This window comes from Garra rufa, chromosome 4, assembly GCF_049309525.1.
Source record: "Garra rufa chromosome 4, GarRuf1.0, whole genome shotgun sequence".
Classification (NCBI taxonomy): Eukaryota; Metazoa; Chordata; class Actinopteri; order Cypriniformes; family Cyprinidae; genus Garra; species Garra rufa.
This window is the reverse complement of record NC_133364.1, coordinates 15,572,637-15,589,996: the sequence shown is the minus strand read 5'-3', so window position 1 is coordinate 15,589,996 and position 17,360 is coordinate 15,572,637. Positions and strand designations below refer to the sequence as shown.

The following is a 17,360-nucleotide window of genomic DNA, read 5'->3' as shown; positions in this document are numbered from 1 at the left end:
GATGGATGAGAGAGGAGAGGGTAAGGAAAGGCTTCTGTGATGGCTATTATTAGCCTCACTATAGAGGGAACAGATTTCTCCTTAAGCCAGTAACTCAGATGATTGAGAAATCTTCTCAGATTGACTCCCTGAGGCTCGTGAATCACAACGGACACACTCGCCCTGCGGACAGCAGACCGAACAGCAGCAAAGTCAAGAAAGAAAGTGTCAGCTTAGAGGGAAATATGAATATATCTCTATTCACTGAGCATCCAATGTGACATTTTTGCTTTGAAAAATACTTGAAATGCTTGAAAAATACATTAAAATAAAATAAATATATATAAATAATAAGTTTATATTTGATCTCTGCCTCTTTTAGATGCAAAGACAATATAAATAAATGTTTTATTTTGTTAAAAATATAAAATAACCAAAAGTTTGTACTTAAATGTTGCCCCTTTCAGAACAGAAACGAATTATAATAAAATAACACAAAAAACGAATTTATTTCATTATGTTGTATTTGACCACTGTCTCTTTCACAATATATTATAACATATCACAATAAAATATAAATGATAAATATAAATAAATAATTTTATTTTATAAATAAAATAAAATAAAATTAAATTAAATAAAGAACTGCATTTTATATTTAACCGCTGTCCCTTTCTGAAAACATAATAAAATAATAAAACAATATATATAATATAAGAATATAAGAATATATTAAAACATATTATAATAAAATAATAGAAATAAATTATTTTATTTTATAATTAAAAAAACGGAATATAATAAAATAAAGCAATGCATTTTTTATTTCACCACTATCCCTTTTCGAATACATAATAAAATAATAAAACAACAAGAATAATTACATTCTCTTAATAAAAAATAAAATAAAATAAAATAAAACAACAATAAAGCACTACATTTTATATTGACCACTGTCCCTTTCAGAATAGATTACAGCATTTTATAATAAAATAATATAAATCAATTATTTAATAAAATAATATAAATAAATAATTCTATTTTATAAATAAAAAAACTGAATAAAATAAAATAAAGCACTGCATTTTTTATTTCACCACTATCCCTTTTCGAATGCATAATAAAATAATAAAACAATATAAATAATTACATTCTCTTAATAAAATAAAACAACTAAATAAAATAAAGCACTTAATTTTATATTTGACCACTTTCCCGTTTTGAATACATAATAAAATAATAAAACAATAAAATAAAATAAAATAAAATAAAATAAAATAAAATAAAATAAAATAAAATAAAATAAAATAAAATAAAATAAAATAAAATAAAATTAAATTAAATTAAATTAAATTAAAAAATAAAATTAAGTTGTGAACCCATTTTCGGATATATGAGCCCTTATTTACACGTCAGTTTGGTGCATTTTTTTGTGATGCTTTTTACTGGTAAATAAATAAAACAGTGCCCATCTTGATATCCAAACTGAACTCCTTAACACTCCATAACATCTCAAAGAGCTATATTAAAAAGAATGGCATCCAGAAAGCATCACATTCTAATTGTTGTGGACAAACACCTAACAAACAAGAGGATTTAGATACATTCAATTACATCTAAACATTGCAAAAACAATGTTATTTAACACTCATCAAGAAACATCCCAGAGATGTATTGCAGAAAAGACTTTCAGAGATGTATTGCAAAAAAAAAAAAAACACTTTCAAAATTTGCCTACATTTTCCTGATGAAATCACGCACACAGAAATCCAATTCACAATATCCACACTTGATTTCAAATTGCTGCGGCACAAAACGGATCTTACACATTCCTATCCATCATGAAATGCACACTGCTACCTGCCAGATAATTGAATAAAATGACAATGATCCAGAAAAAATGAGTTAAAACAGCATGTGCTGAGCAGAGAAACACATACTATCATCTTAGAAGGTCACAGCATAGGCTCTATTAAAATAAACACCTCCATATCCAGGAGGTTTACTTACAATATGAAAGAGTCAACTGTATCTGGCCTCTACCTGACAAAATGACAAAAGCGATCGTCCACAACAGAGCAGCATATTAGAGCCCAATTTGGCCTTATTTGTAAGCAGTCAGGCTTGAGCAGGCAGCAATGTCATTTCCGTGTGCACATCCAGAACGCCCGCCTCTGGCAGCGACAGACACTCTGAACGCACATGCAAAATGAATCTGACTCTTGATTTCCATTATACAAAGTGGTATAACTAAACCACGAGCGACCTGCATTCAAATGCACGTTCGTCATGTGGACAGTGTCATAAATCAAAAGCGGTGCAGTGCATTGTGGAGCAGCCCTGACATGCCTTCACATCGATTTCATGGACACAGATGCATGAACCAGATAAACTGATGCAATTGTCCTTTTCAACATGTTATTAATAGTGATATGAATACTGAATTGTCTTCTACACTACCAGTCAAAAGTTTTTGAACAGTAAGATTTTTAATGTTTTTTTTTAGAAGTCTCTTCTGCTCACAAAACCTGCATTTATTTGATCTAAAGTACAGCAAAAACAGTAAAATTCTGAAATATTTTTACGATTTAAAATAACTGCTTTCTATTTGAATATATTTTAAAATGTAATTTATTCCTGTGATCAAAGCTACATTTTCAGCATCATTACTCCAGTCTTCAGTGTCACATGATCCTTCAGAAATCATTCTAATATGCTGATTTTTTTCTTTAAAAAAGCTAAGGACATTTTTTTAGGATTCTGAATAGAATGAATAGAAAGATTCAAAGATCAGCATTTATCTGAAATAAAATGCTCTTGTAACATTATACACTATACTACTCAAAAGCTTGGAGTCAGTATAATTTGTTTTCATTTTTTTGAAAAAGAAATTATAGAAATGAATACTTATTTAACAAGGATACTTTCAAAAGTGATGATTAAGACATTTATAAAGTTAAAAAAGATTTCTATTTCAGATAAATGCTGTTCTTCTGAACTTTCTCTTCATCAAAGACACCTGAAAAAATTATACTCAGATGTTTTTATCATAATAATAATAATAATAATAATAATAATAACAATTAAATGTTTAAATGTTTCTTGAGCAGCAAATCAGAATATTAGAATGATTTCTGAAGGATCATGTGAACGGAGTAATGATGCTAAAAATTCAGCTTTGAAATCACAGGAATAAATTATATTTTAAAATATATTCAAACAGAAAAATATATTTTAAATAGTAAAAATATTTCAAATTTTACTGTTTTTGTTTGGCTTGGTAAACAGAAGAGACTTCTTTAAAAAACATTTAAAAACATAGGTAACACATAGGTGTTTTAACATAGGTTAAAAAAATAACTTTTGAAATTTTAATTTTTAACTTGACATACATTTTAAAACAGCAATTTGGTGTAAGAAACCTTTATAATAAAAAAAGGCAAACAAAATTGATAGATCCCTAACTTTTCACCTCTCCATACTCAAGAACACATATAAAAAACAAATCATTTCAACTTTTTTTTTTTACGACAACTTCAATGTTACATGTCACAAATGCAACTTTATTTCTCATATCAACTGCATATAAATATCAAAAGTTCCATTTTCCACTTCAATTCTTATAATATTGTCATAATTGTGGCTTCGTATCTCACTTAAAAGTATTTCTTACTTTCTGAAACATGATATATGACTATGATAAATAAAACAGACTGAAAAAAATACTGAAAATTAGATACAAAAGTCTAGAAATGAATGGACTTACCCTCTTTAGGGACAGAAATTACATCAAATTACAGCTTCCCCATATTTCAACAAAGTCATGAACTTGTCTTTGTAAAAAAAAAAAAAAAAACGGATAGAAAGCAAGAAAGCTAAATAAACAAACAATCGAGTGTTGACTTTTGCGCTGATGGTCTAGAGCCCTTGAAGGTCGTATGCATAACAGATTACAGGCTTGGCATGTGAAGTAGGAAGTGAAGTACTATTCAAACTGAGAGCAAAAACCAAGCCAAAGACTCAATTCAGGAACTTTAGAGCTTTAGGATGTTAACTAGCTGCCTGTTCTAGCACATACAGTATTGTACCGGACTAATGAATTAAAAACAATATGCTGCTGCCAGACTAAATTAGTAGTCTAAACTGTATTAAATTATTCAGTGTTTATGCCATTGGCATTAAACTGCTGTATTATCATCCAGAGTCACCTACATGCCCAGAGGTCTTTTTTTTAATCACTCTTTCCCTTTGCCATAATTTCATAATTTGAGTTTTGTTAAAGCGATAGTGCACTCAAAAATGAAAATTCTGTCATTAAGTGCTCACTCTCATGTCGTTCATCTTCAAAACACAAATTACGATATTTTTGATGAAATCCTTCAATAAACAGCAACACAATGTATGACAACATTTTGAAAGGACCCATAAACATTTGCATGCTTCAAAAGATGCTTGCAAACATATTTTAACCCATACTGTCATGACATAAATACACAAGCCAAGGAGTTTTGTTACAGTCTGGAGTCGAGTGAAAAAGTTTTTATACTGTCATACTGTACGTAGGAGGGCCCACATGCCTGAATGTTTTCAATATTTATACCTCATAAATCATATGTCAGGAGTGACACTGTTATTCAATATAACTGTACTGCATTGATCGCCCACACAGCGGTGAGTTTGGTCAATTAAAGTCTCTCTTTCTCTCAGCAGGTCTCCAGTCTTTCACCGCTCTATTCAGTCGTTCATTCTGTTCATCGCAGTCAGACTGAACTCCCGCCAGACCCTGTCAATCTGGATTCAGTGGAAAGAACTGGGAGCTCATAAAACACAATCTACACAAGGAACTGCCATTATTTATAGACTATAAAGTGCATTTAATTTGGGGATATAAAATAAAAAGTAGTTCACTTTAGTTTACAGATTTTTTTCTAAACAGTGTTTTTTTTTTTTTTTTTTTTTTTGTTTTGGAACAATAAATTGCTCTGTCTAAATATTTAAATGTCATTAGTTATTTAAATTACTAGAATTTTTTTTTTCTGGAACAATAAATTGCTCTGCCTAAATATGGAAAATTCAATCATAAAATTCAAGTCTATTTTTCTCTTTATTTTTATTTTATTTTATTTTATTTTATTTTATTTATTTTTGGAACCAATAAACTGCTCTGCCTAAATATTTAAATGAATTGTTTTGTTTTGTTTTGTTTTGTTTTGTTTTACCAATAAATTGCTGTGCCTAAATATTTAAATGAATTGTTTTGTTTTGTTTTGTTTTGTTTTGTTTTACCAATAAATTGCTGTGCCTAAATATTTAAATGAATTGTTTTGTTTTGTTTTGTTTTGTTTTGTTTTACCAATAAATTGCTGTGCCTAAATATTTAAATGAATTGTTTTGTTTTGTTTTGTTTTGTTTTACCAATAAATTGCTGTGCCTAAATATTTAAATGAATTGTTTTGTTTTGTTTTACTAATAAATTGCTGTGCCTAAATATTTAAATGAATTGTTTTGTTTTGTTTTACCAATAAATTGCTGTGCCTAAATATTTAAATGAATTGTTTTGTTTTGTTTTGTTTTGTTTTGTTTTACCAATAAATTGCTGTGCCTAAATATTTAAATGAATTGTTTTGTTTTGTTTTACCAATAAATTGCTGTGCCTAAATATTTAAATGAATTGTTTTGTTTTGTTTTGTTTTGTTTTGTTTTACCAATAAATTGCTGTGCCTAAATATTTAAATGAATTGTTTTGTTTTGTTTTGTTTTGTTTTACCAATAAATTGCTGTGCCTAAATATTTAAATGAATTGTTTTGTTTTGTTTTACTAATAAATTGCTGTGCCTAAATATTTAAATGAATTGTTTTGTTTTGTTTTGTTTTACTAATAAATTGCTGTGCCTAAATATTTAAATGAATTGTTTTGTTTTGTTTTGTTTTACTAATAAATTGCTGTGCCTAAATATTTAAATGAATTGTTTTGTTTTGTTTTGTTTTGTTTTGTTTTGTTTTACTAATAAATTGCTGTGCCTAAATATTTAAATGTCAGTTTCGTCAATTCAAGTCTCTGTCTCTCTTTATTTTTATTTTATTTTATTTTATTTTATTTATTTATTTTCGGTACAATAAATTGCTCTGCCTAAATATTTAAATGTCATTAACTATTTAAAATATTTAAATCATTGTTTTGTTTTATTTTATTTTATTTCATTTCAGTTGTTTCTTTTTTAGGAACCAATAAATAGTTTTGACTACAAATCTAAATATCATTTAATAATTGAAATATTCAAATCATTTTAAATAATTACTTTTTATTTTATTGCATATTATTTTATTCTTTAAGGTCTAAGCAAGCATAACTGATACATACCCCTAACTGGAAATCTTACTTCAACATTGTAAAAGTAAAGATAAAGAGGCACATGACTCTAGTAGCATATTTTTAAAAATTAGTGCTAAAAATATTGTGTTTTCCCTAAACTAGTATTATTTTAAGAGCTAAAGAGGAATAGAGTGACAGTGAGAAAGAAAAGAATCAGTTTAAGGTGTCTGTAGCAGCTACAGAGCTTGTGAATGTACATGTGAATGAGGACAGACAGAAGAAAATCTGCATAATGGCTCACATGAGCAGAAATAATGAAAAAAACTATTAATATCCAATACTAAATCCTCAAAAAACAAGACTGTATCTGACACATGGTGCCAGTAATTTAAACTACTTGCCTTAGTCATTGTTGGTGGTTTGGTTTTCTCCAATGAAAGTGGGGCAAAACTGGTAAATATAAAAGAATGTTATTGAATGCTTGTTTTTATAATATGCAAATCATTCTTTTGCTCGCACAGACTTCAAAACCTGGTATTGCACCACTGAAGAAGCCAAATTTAATCTAACCATTTCCTGAACCTCTAATATCAGTGCACTTACATAACTGACAGAAAATAATCGACTCTTGTATGTGATATAACTCATGTGAATGACTCTGATATGAAGCTCAAAACATCATTAAAGTCTACAGAAGTCTGTCTGGGAGTTTGAGGTCTTTAAAGGAGGAACTTGGATTATTTTAGGCCTCCATTGTGATTCACAGACATGCTACAGACAGAAACCAGCTGCCAAGGCTTTTTGGAAAACTTTAAAAGGCCAAAAACATGCTTGTGACTCACATTAGATCGCATTAAGCCCTCATCAAAGCACACAGGAGTGTTTGGAGTCTGTTTGCAACAAGAGAGGATACAGGGTTCATGAAAGAGGCCAGGAGGACAAGAACAGAAACCTGTCTCACGGGAGCGAAATTTCACAGGGCATGTGGGCGCCATGACCTCTGAGTTATTTACACCGAGTCATAAAGTCAACACACATCTCTCTAAAGCAGCGAGCAGGCCACAGACCACAGCTCTCAAATACCCATAAATCAGCAGGGTTAAAGCACAATGCTTCGACGCCAATTTAAATATTTCACATTTCTCCGTGGTTAGGTTGGTCGGACGTTAGACGACTTGCAACTAAACGCACGTTCTTGAGATGACACTGATATGTTGATGCAAAACACAAAGAAGCAGTGTCTGAAATGGTTCGTTACTTTTTATGATGTTTGATTAAACAAGGTTCAGGAGGAGCACGATCAGATAATCAACCCATTCGGCACAGGTGCAACCTGTTTAACCAATCATTCAATCAGCGCATCCTCTATATATTACCAGCCGTCTTACCTCCATCCAGCGATAGTTTCTTGGCATCCCTCCTCCACCCCTACTCCCCACTTCTAATCTGTTTCGATCCTACACTAGCAGGGGGAGTTCTCTGGTTCCGGCCTGTATTCCGGCCCGGAACCCTTCCCCAGGACAGCACGCCAAAATATGCTTAATACTCGCTCAAGCAGATTAGATGTAAGGGCGAACTCGTGAAACGGAAGTTGATAATACGGCAACCACCCCTTAAAAATATTTACATTTATATTAAATGTAGCATTACTACAAGTCAAAGTTTGGAATAATTAAGATTTATTTTATATATTTTTCAAAGATGTCTTTAATACTCACCAACTAAGGCTGCATTGTTTTGTTTTTTTGTGAAAAACAATGAAAATTGTAATATTCTGAAATATCATAATTTATAATAACTATATATTATAAATTATATTAAAATATAATTAATTCCTATGATTGTCAAAGCTGAATTTCCAGGAGTCTTCAGTGACACATGATCTTTCACAAATTATTATAATATGCTGAAATGATTTTTATTCTTAATTAAACATTACAGAATTCTAAAACATTAAATTTATAAATATATGAAAAATAAATATCAACACCGAAGTTAAAAAATAAAAAATACACTATACTATAATATACTAGAAATTTCACTTTTTTTATACATTATGTATATATATATATATATTTTTTTTTAGCATATATAATTTTTTTAAATATATATTATTTTTTCACATTTTTTAATTGTGATTTTATATATATATATATATATATATATATATATATATATATATATATATATATATATATATATATATATATATTGTGCATATATAATTTATAAATATATATATATATTATAATATTTTTTATATATTATATTTCACATTTTTCTAAAAAAGTTGTGATTAATATATATATATATATATATATATATATATATATAAATGATAAAAATTTAAATTATATATGCGCAATATATATTTTTTGTATTACATACATATATATATAAATATATATAGTGCATATAGAATTTATATATATATATATTATTTTTTTCACAAGGTCTATGCGGATTTCCTAATGATTACTGCCATAAAACCAAATAATTACATCTGCCTTGAACTGTTATGAAGAATTATATTAATGAGACGTAAACAATTTAATTGCCAAGTGGTACAGACACTGAGACCCGTGGGAAAATAAAAGTAGGTGCTCATAAATGATCATTTTCTTCTTTGGCATGAGTGAGAGAGAGTGCACAATGACTGAAACCGCAGTACATAAAATACACTTCATAATAAATGGACCTGAAAACTATCACAGGACTAAATGACCTACAATTCAATAGTTGTTTCCAATAACCATGTTATGTAAGGAGACACTCTTGTGGTGCAGAAGAGGACAGGGCACTAACCTCATCCAGAGAAAACAGCCAGCTTCTGCTTTCAATCAGTAAATTAGCAGATGACAGTGTCAGGGCTTCCGTTCACAGCCAGACACAGAGAATAGAGCCTTATCCAATCACAAAACTAAAAGAGCAGCGCATTGTGGGGCAGAAAGCACATTAGTTCTTATGATATAAGTAGGGCAGTTGTTACTCAACTTGTTGTTCAATTCATCTGCTTGCAATTTTCTAGCAATTCATAACTTTAAAGAATAATTTCTAAGCAGATATGGCTTTTTACCCCTTAATGCACTTGGGCTGAACTGACATATCAGTTTCCATAATGGTTAAACATAAAAGATAACATTCCTTTCCCATAAACAGTCCTGGACTTGAACTCTATACCTCAAAAGCAGAACATTTCCTCCTCTGCAAGGGTTTTTATTTGTGGTTAGGGCTGAAGAGAGAGGGTTGAAAGCGAACTAACAAAACTAAAATTAAGTTGAACAAGAGATGTACAGTATCATCTTAACCTTAGAGAAATAAAACATAGTATTGCCTACATAAAAATACAAGCCAAATGTAAACATTCATCCAATGCATTTCGCAGTTCTGCACTTTTTCTCAGCTTATATGTTATAAATCAAGTCAGATAGAGCTGAAAAAGCTGATATTTTAATCAGCAGCACAACATACAGTACTCCATATAGGAGGCAAAAGCATGCCACTTATTTCTTGAAGTTTTCATCACCCAAATTACTGTGCTTTATAATGTAATTCAATTAGAAGCATGCAGCTTGTGCATTGACTAAAATGGCACACATTTATCATACAGAACATGAAATAAATCACTTCTAGTAAGAGGAACGAGTCACTATATAAACAGTCCTCCATGTATTATTGCTGATCTGAGCTTTTTTAGCTAAACCAACAACTCTGAAGGAGAAAAATCTGTTATGGACCATCAAAATCCAATAATCATGCCTTCTAGAGAACATATTTATTAAATAGTATTCATGCTTTGATATGGTCCCATCAATTAGTTGTTAAATTGCCATATCCATATCAACAAACTGTAAAAAATACATTTTAGTAAGTAGTAAATAAAAGATTATTAGAGTACATTCCACAACAAAATACTGTTTTTGTCTTTCTACAATGCAAAAATAATAATAATAATAATAATAATAATAATAATAATAATAATAATAGAAACTGAAGTTGTAAATAAAACAGATTATTGGAGTACATTCTACAAGAAAATACTATTTCAGTCTTTCTACATTGCAAAAAATAAAATAAAATAAAGTAATGGAAATGTCAAAGTTGTTAATAAAATAAATTATTGGAGTACTTTCTGGAAGAAAGTAGAATCGAGTGCAAAAAATTTATTAAATAAAAAATAAAATGATAAATTATTGATTTTAAATAAATAAAATTTGTAAATAAAATAAGAATTGGAGTACATTTTACAAGAAAATACTGTTTCAATCTTTCTACAATGCAAAAAATAAAATAACGTTAAAAATAAAATAAAAATTTCTTAGTTGTAAATAAAACAATTTATTGGAGTACATTCTACAAGAAAATACTATTTCAGTCATTCTACAGTGCAAAAATAAATAATGAAATGAAATTAAATAAAATTTAAAAAATTTAAATTAAAAATGTTAACGCTGTAAATACAACAAAGATTATTGGAGTACATTCTACAAGAAAATACTATTTCAGTCTGTCTACAGTGAAAAAACAATAAATAAAATAATAGAAATTTCAAAAGTTGTAAAAAAAATAAAATAAAAACTAAAATAAAATAATAAATGCATTTTAAAGTTGCAAATAAAACAAATTATTGGAGTACATTCTACACAGTCTTTCCAGAGTGCAAAAATAAAATACATAAAATAACCTATATATACAGTATATATATTTTAGTTGTAAATAAAACTGATTATTGGAGTATGTTTTACAAGAACATCTTCTACATAAAAATGTATTGTTGAATTCTGTTACTTGTCTTTTTAAAGTAAATCCTGCCAATATCTTCCTACATAATTTTGCAAATATTTCATAAATCTGACCACAATTTAACAACACAATCCACCAGCTGACTGGTTGAAAGCGAGAGGCACAATCACATGATGTTGTGAACATCTATGGTTCATCTTCAATCATGTTTGACCTTAATCTTTACTAATCGTTCATCAACCATGAGTCCACGACGAGCAAAAATAGCTCCGAATCAGCTTATTCTTTTTGATGAATAACAAGCATGTTAAGACAGAGCAAAAGAGACGTTACATACAATCTTTAATCCAAATAATTTGCTATATCATGTAGGATTGATATGAAAGGAAACTGATGCAAAAAAAATATAATACCTACACCAAAACACCTGTTACAACTCCCCTGGCAATCCCTGTCACAAAAACTATTGTTACACTGAGTTCATGCCCCTTAAATCAAGCCCAGGATCAAAATGCATTAAAATCAGGACACGAGGCACATGTGGCATATTTGCAGAGCAATTACGAGCATGCAAATATGTGCAGCTGGTGCAATGCATCTACGTAAATACCCAGCATCTGAATTTACTGAGTCACAAACAAACACTCCAAAACCACAGCGAAAGCTATTTATTTCTTTCTCTGTGATCCTCTCTGTGCATTATTGTCCAGTCACTTTATACCAGATGGTGAAAAGTGCACGGCTAGAAGGCAAAGGTTCATGATGAAGCACAGCTGGCTTGGTGGCACGTACCTGGTGCCCGTTGTGCTTCATCAGCGTTGCTATAAATTCCCATCCAAGAACCTCCAAAAAAGCATTTGATGTGGTTCCACCTGGACTCTGGTCAGAATACAATTTCATGGTGCATAGTTTTGATAAAAACAGGTTTAAAATGGAGCAACCGAACAAAGAAAAAGGCAAAATTATGACTATTAATTAGAATTATTATTATTCAAAATGTAACATCTGTTGAAATCCACCAAATTGCGATTTCCAATCTACTTCCAATACAGATGGATTTGATGGAGCAGTGACAAAGGTATTGCAAATAATAATGAATTGTACCAGAACAATTTCAGAGTTAGTAATTTAAAAAAAAAAAAAAAAAAAAAAAAGTAAAAAAAAAGTAAAGGTAAAGTAAATTAATTCATGAATTCATTAATTCATTCATCAAAATCAGTTACGGACCATCAGAATGCCTTCTAGAGAACATATTTAATAAATATTATTCATACTTTGATAATTGAGTATAATTAATTAATTATAACTAATCAATTATAACTAATTGAGTATTTATAAAATTAAAATATAAAAATTTAAATATATATATATATATATATATATATATATATATGCATAGTAGTAAATAAAAGATGGTTAGAGTACATTCCACAGTCTTCTCATCTCATCTCACTAAGGGACTTCTTTTCGACTTTCTCTTTTTTCTTTCTACAATGCAAAGAAATAAAATAATGGAAATTTCAAAGTTGTAAATCAAATTAAATAAAATACATTTTAAAGTTGTAAATTAAATAAATTATTGGAGTACATTCTACAAGAAAGTAGAAAAATAATTCAATTAAAAATAAAATAATAAAATTATATATATTTCATTCATTCATTGATTCAATAAAAATGTAAAATATATATATAATAAAATAATACCTAATTGACACCCCTGTTGACTGCTTCACAAATGACTTTCTGTCTCTCAACTGCATTCCACTAGCATTGACTCTCGCACAGACTAATTTCTGTCGTTACAGCCCTGTGCGAATGCTAATTAAAAATTGCAATGAAAAGCTAAATGGGAAACTATTCTCATCTCACTGAGGGACTTGTGGCTCTGCAGCACACAAAGTAACAGCTGTTATCCACACATGCATAATAATATCCCATTGCATGGGACATGAAAGCAAATGTCCCATATTTTCTCATTCATTAATCATCATTCAGCTGTACTGTAGTCGATAGATCACCTGCAGCTCACCTATATGAAGCCATCAGAGTATTTAAAATCCATGAAAAATAACAATGAATTAGTGCAAAGGACAAACTATCCATACAATAAATACTCCTACTAAACTGCAGTGTGTGAATGTCCAAATGAAACAGCATTAGTGCAGTAAATATTTTGCCAATTAGACAATGTCCTGAAGAGTTGTTTAAAAATAACTCTAAATAGCAACACCAATTGACATACAACAGCCTGTAAGCTCATAAACAGTCCGCATCCCGACTTAATGTAGCATGTAGTACAGTAAATTACACCTGAGGCCCATTGAAAACACTGACCAATGCAATTGGCCTGTGGTTTCATCAGAGAAAAACATAATTGTTTGCTTTCTGTTTGTGGGTTTACAATATTTCAGTCTTCGTGCCTAATATTTTCGACACGACTACCAACATTTTTAGAGGAATTTATTCATTTTTGGAGTGTTTTTTAAAGCATGAAGTAAATATTCTCATTAAATTTTTTCAAAATCATTATTGGCTGCATGTGTCAAGCTCAACCATTTGATTGAATGCTGTGACCCATGTTATTGTAAGAAAAAAAATTAAAAATACACTACTAGTCAAAAATTTTTGAACTGTAAGATTTTTGATGTTTTTAAAATAGTCTCTTCTGCTCACCAAGCCTGCATTTATTTGATCCAAAGTACAGCAAAAACAATACAATTTTGAAATATTTTTCCTATTTATAAAAACTGATATCTATTTTAATATGTTTTAAAATGTCATTTATTTCTGTGATTTCAAAGCTGATTTTTAAGCATTACTACTCCAGTCACATGATCCTTCAGAAATCATTCTAATATTCTGATTTGCTGCTCAACCAAACATTTATTAATTATTATGTTGAAAACAGCTTAGTATAATTTTTCAATTAATCACTTTTGATCAATTTAAAGCATCCTTACTAACTAAAAGTATTAATTTCTATAATTTCTTTTAAAACAAAAACAGCTTTTGTATGGTATAGTGTATAATGTTACAAAAGCTTTTTATTTCAGATAAATACTTATCTTTGGATTTTTCTATTCATCAAAGAATCCTGAAAAAAAAATTACTCAACTGTTTTAAATATGGATTATAATATTTTTTTTTTCTTGAACAGCAAATATTAGAATGATTTCTGAAGGATCGTGGATTTATTTAAATAGAAAGCAGTCTTTTTAAATAGTAAAAAATGTTTCACAATACTACTGCTTTTGCTGAATCAAATAAATGCAGGCTTGGTGAGCAGAAGAGACTTCTTAAAACAAAAACAAACAAAAAAACATTACAAATTTTACTGTTCAAACACTTTTGACTTGTAGTGTATATATTTAATAACAAGTATTAATTTCCTATAAATATCCTAACAAGTTGATCATCCAACATATGGCTTGTGCTCTGTACAACTATTTATTTTAGGCTACATTTGCCTCTTTGTTACTGGCAACGTTTGTTTGTTTATTCGTTTATTATAAAAAAAATTTAGTTGTTTTTTTAAACCACTTAAAAAAACACAAAACAGGGTTTAATCTGTATTTAGACAAGTCGCAGATTTTGCTAACCTGGTTGCAAAAGTTATAAACACCAAAGAAAAACAGAAAACAGAACACCTTAAATAATGGTCATTTAACAAGCTGACAATTGTCCTTTCACAATTTGTTAAATAAAAAGAAAAGCGTAAAAAAATAACGGCTAAACATCATTTTCCAAAAGAAACAAAAAAAGGAAAGAAAGATGAAATGAAAAGAGCCTGGTTCCCGTTGTCTTTTGTGGGGTAGGCTATCCTATGACTGTAAACGGCTTTTCTTTTTTCTTTTTTTTTTGTCTTCATGCCATGACAGCAGGTCCATCTAGTCTCAAATGAAAATGAATAAACACCCAAATCAAATATTTACATTTCAAAAATGCGCCATAATGAACAAATATTGAAGGATGATGCCTGAGAATGACGGGAACACCTGCCGGTGACCGAGCAAGATTTCAATTAAACATAGACATTCATAAACATAGATGGGCCGTTCATGAAAGCTGCATTTTAAACGGCGTTCATATTAACACGGAACTCTTGCGTGATATTTCAATGAAACGCATCCTTTGTGATCCCCATATCGCCGTGAAAATCCGCATCATCATTGGTTGCCATGGGAGAATCACGACTGGATGCTCCTCATCGACTCAAATACTGCACCTACTGCGCATTCTCGTTTTTAAACGCGTCTCCCCACAAACAAGGAGAGAATAACGCTGCGTTCAAGATAAAAACCGCAAAACTCACCGATTCCAGTGATGAATCCTCGAGCCGTCCGGTTTCATGTGACTACAGTACGTTTGGTTTGATGTGTTGTGTTGTATAGTCGGCGCGCACCGCAGCTTCTCTTTCTCCTCGAGCGCTCCTGCTGCTGCTGTCAAACGCGCAGCGCCGTCACGCGCACACTCAGTGCACGCGCAGCTGCAGCGACACGAGACTAATCAGCGACTGAGGAGCTTCAGGCAGACAGAAGGAAGACACAAGCAAACAGCACTAGGTCTACTGAACTCTTAACATACAGGGAACACTTTTGGTATACTCCTAACGTCAAAAGAATTTTGGTTCAAAAGCTGTATTTGTTCAATTATGTTTGTTTTTGAAAGAAAGGAATGTTCCGACGATCAAAATTGATCATAAAGGCTTCTCAAACATAGTATAGTTTTGTTTACCCTAAAATTAAGAATGTTGTCATTATTTGGTCATGTTTTTTTCCAAACACGTAAGAGTTTCTTTCTTCTGTTGAACACAAAAGAATATATTTTGAAGAATGGGTGAGACTGTTCATTAGCTGCACTTGAGTGGTCAGTTTGGTCAGTTATCAGGATCCGTGGCCATAATGGAGATACTCAGATGTAAACAACAGTATGGATTGCACAAGTAATGTACTACTGAATACGTTGTTTTGCTAATTTATGCCTAAACCATGGAAAAATGTGTAGAAGCTGCTAAATTATATAGAAAAGGACTTAGTAAGCAGGAAAGGGTGGAATATTTTGACAAACTAAAGTTAATAGGTGGTAAAGATACGTACAAGCAGTATTAATTAAGATATTAGCCTAATATTTCACCTACCTGACCGGAAATGACAAGAACAAACACAAATGTTGTCAAGATTTTCGCTCTGGAAATCCTGGTTCAGTTTGGCCAACCACAAATGCCTTTTGTTCCTCAGACAGTTTTTGCACTCTTTTCGTTGATTTGTTATAACGTTAGGCAGTCAATAGTACTCCAAATGTTTTTTCCCAGTCCGACCGATTAGTACAGGCCAAAACATGATAATAATTTACCATTTTCAGCAGAAATAATCAGCTAAATATGCAAGGTTTGTTCGGTTCAGTGGCACTGTTTATGTTCAGTGCCGCCGATATGACCAACTGACGACAAAAATAGCAATGTGCACTAAATGGTTTAAAATCATATGGTAAGACACACCAAGCAGCAAAACAAGCTTTTTTTACAGCTAAAAATAGCTGGACGTGGATGAAACCGGAAGCCGGACCCATAAAATTTCCAAATGGCCACGTCAGCTCTTACGGGAGAAATAAGGTGGATATCATTTCTATTTTTGGGTGATTTATCCCTTTAAATCCATCCATTCGTAATTTATTTTCACTAATCATTTATCAATGTTTTTAAACAGTGTTTAATATGAAAATCCTAATAAATATATAATAATTAAATTCTAAAAAGCTGCATAATTTCCATTAGGTTTAATTAGATATATATAATATTAATATAAATATAATATATGACCATAGACCACAAAACCGGTCATAAGGGGCACATTTTTGAAACTGAGATTTATACATCATCTGAAAGCTAAGAATAAATAACTAAATAAGATTTCCATTGATGTATGGTTTGTAAGGATAGGACAATATTTGGCCGAGATACAACTATTTGAAAATCTAGAATCTGAGGGTGCAAAAAAAAAATCGCCTTTAAAGTTGTCCAAATAAGGGTTTTATGCATATTACTAATCAAAAATTTTATTTTGATATATTTACGGCAGGACATTTACAAAGCATCTTCATGGAACATGATCTTTATTTAATATCCTAATGATTTTTGCCATAAAAGAAAAATCAATAATTTTGACCCATACAATGTATTTTTGGCTATTGCTACAAATCCGTTCTACTTATGACTGGTTTTGTGGTCCAGGGTCACATATATCAAAGAGTCATGTACAGTTCTCATTGTATATTTTGATCATTTAAATGTTTAAAAAACCTCTTAGTAAACATTTGAACGGCACAC

General features: G+C 30.3%; 1 protein-coding gene across 1 annotated transcript in view; it reads right to left on the bottom strand.

The window, feature by feature from the left end:
• Positions 1–15,487, bottom strand: part of LOC141333661 (neuronal cell adhesion molecule-like) — a 69,512-nt gene extending 54,025 nt beyond the window's left edge. Inside the window, exon 1 of the mRNA XM_073838742.1 lies at positions 15,348–15,487. The gene's annotated coding sequence lies outside the window, so the exon portion shown is untranslated. The remainder of the gene's footprint in view (positions 1–15,347) is intronic.
• Positions 15,488–17,360: the final 1,873 nt, after the last annotated feature.